Below are 2,690 nucleotides of genomic sequence, written 5' to 3'. Positions count from 1 at the left end.
TATATATATGTATTATTGGAAGGTATGAGTCCAAAATCTCTTTCTAACACGATAAAAATTACAAGAAAAGGAGTCCTTACGATAAAAATCTGTCATGGTCCATTTATTCATATGTAAGTATTATATTTAGGTTTCTCGCATTACAAGTTTAGTTTTTCCACTCATCGCCTTGTTGTGATTCAGAAAACCGTATAAGTCGCGTTTTTATACAAAGATCTCAATAATACAGATGTGTGAGAAAACTGCTCCCAAACCTAAAAAGCCCGGTCGGAAAATACTGTGGAGATAGCCGGAGTCGCGCGCATGTGTGAGCCATCCGGGCCTGAGCTCGATAGAGGAGAGTGGGAGGGCCTTTTTTAAAATTTCATTTTTTTTTTTTTTGTGGTTGTTGCTGTTGATGTTGTTTTTGCTGTTGTTGTTATTTCTAGTCGTTTTTTGTTTGTTTGTTAGTGTGCGTATTTTTTTTTTGCTTTGTGTATTTTTCATTCATTGTTTTCGTTTTTGTTTAAGGTGGGGGTGGAGGGGGAGGGGTGGAGGAGATGATAATTCCTCATTGTCTGAAGAGTGGGTGGGTTAAGATGTTCAGAAAAATTTTTTTCGTGCTTTGCTTTGATTTCAACTGATTTGGTGATCAATCATGTCTTTGTGTTTCGGAGAAAAAAAAATGCTGCCAAAGGAAGTAGAGGTGAAATGAGGTAAAGACGTCTCACAGAAACCTGTGAATTTCTTGTAATTTGATTCGAAGCACCTGCCTGATACAGCTTGATCGGATTTGGTAAAAACACATTTTTATGAGAAGGGGAGTGATGTTGTCTGTGGTAGTGGTACAGCGATTGAACGTTCCGCTTTTGCACGCCTAAGACCTGAGATCGAACCGGATTTGGCCCTAACTGATAGGTTCGAAGCAGCCCGCCTCCGAAATGATCTAATAATTAATCGTGTCGATTGGATCGTAAAACAGTTATTAATATGATCATTATTATTAATTATTATTATTATTATTATTATTAGTATTATTATTATTAATACTATTGTTATTATTATTATTATTACTATTGTTGTTGTTGTTGTTGTTGTTACTATTATCATAATTAATATGATTATTTTATTATTATTATTGTGACTGCATTTGGGTGTTATTTCTTTGTTTGGGTTTCTTATGTTGAGAGGGTAGTTTGTAGCTGTTATAATGTGCCTATTGTCTATTCTGATTCAGTATAGCATATTACGTGTATTGTTGAAATTTCAAAGTACCTTCAATAGACCCACTGTAATAATGAAAGTTGATAAATAATTCGTTCCTTTTTTTTTACCTCCTTCTGTTTCTGTCTTCTCTCTTTATTTTCCCTCCCCTGCCGCTCTCCTCATTTGAGTCACCTTGCTTATTGACGGACGTAATGGCTCCCGCAGTACTTAAAACGGATGCCCATTGGCAAGATCGGGTCGTCTCGGGCCGGATCGGTTGGGTCGATTAATGGCGGCTTTAGTGCACACTAGAAATGGACCCCAGTCTTGTTTCATCAAATGTGACCCGGAAGTTAAAGCAGAGAAAACGTGAACCTGTGGTGACCGAGAGACGTCGTGCACAGGTTATATCCGGTGCCGAGAGGCGTTTTTTGTTCGCACGGTTACTGAGTTCACAACACAGCCACGTCTTTCAATAATGGCTGCAAGTGCAGACTGCCGCATATCGCGGTTGCTTTGTCGAGTGGTTCTTGATTCCCACAGACATGAGACATGTCGATGGCTTTCTATCAGCTTTTTCCAAATCAACAGCGCCCTTTATCGCATTCCGATCGCAAACAAAACATCTGAACCAGGCCTCGCAATGTCATGTGAGTCGTAAGCAGCTAGTTTTATGATTTGCTGTTTTTACCCGACGCAACAGACACTAGACACAGAAAAACAAACATGTTTGATTTTTTAAAGAAAGTCCTGTTCGACCCCGACTGTATCGTATGAATCAAATTTATCAACTGGACAAGTTGCACAGAGTATCAGAGATATCTTCTTCTGTTGAACGAATGCTATTTCGATTCGATTCTCGAGTGGGGAAATCTATTTATCTAGTAACTTCGTCTTTCTATTGGAATAGGGTATTCCACTCAGGTTGGGTTGGTTCTGAAAGGCGGGGTCGGAGCAACTTGTCTCTTAAATAAAATGTTTCGATGCGGGCGTAAAATATTTACGATCATCTGAGTCACTTTCCCTGTTTACATTCTTACTTCAACTTACTAGTGTCTCGTAGTCTATTAATGTTCTTCTTATTTATGCCCAGCTTTAAAAATAACTAGGTGTATGCACACACGCAGGCTCATGCAAACATACAGACACACACTCAAACGTTCGTGCACTTTCGTCCATCGACGGATGGAGAGAGAGAGAGAGAGAGAGAGAGAGAGAGAGAGAGAGATGGAGAGAGAGAGAGAGACAGAGAGACAGAGAGAGAAAGACAGAGACAGAGAGTGAGAGCGAGAGTGAGAGGAGTGGGGAGAGAGAGGAAGAAAAAGAAAACGGAGATAGGGTGGGTTGGAGAGGGAGAATAAATAAAAGAATGAGAGAAAAGAACACATGCAGACACTTGCCAACAGAATTAACATCCTGGTTTTTTTACCTTTTCGTCTATCTCATTCCCTCTCCTCCCCTTCTTCCTCCCTATACTCTCTCTCTCTCTCTCTCTCTCTCTCTCT

At 39.8% G+C, this 2,690-nt stretch overlaps 1 protein-coding gene across 2 annotated transcripts in view; it reads left to right on the top strand.

Moving 5' to 3' along the window:
* LOC101858926 (neuronal acetylcholine receptor subunit alpha-10) overlaps positions 1-2,690 on the top strand; it is a 109,795-nt gene that overhangs the window by 8,210 nt on the left and 98,895 nt on the right. The window lies entirely within an intron of this gene.

This window comes from Aplysia californica, unplaced genomic scaffold, assembly GCF_000002075.1.
Source record: "Aplysia californica isolate F4 #8 unplaced genomic scaffold, AplCal3.0 scaffold00087, whole genome shotgun sequence".
Classification (NCBI taxonomy): Eukaryota; Metazoa; Mollusca; class Gastropoda; order Aplysiida; family Aplysiidae; genus Aplysia; species Aplysia californica.
The sequence above is the reverse complement of the archived record's forward strand: the minus strand, read 5'-3'. Positions and strand labels throughout refer to the sequence as shown.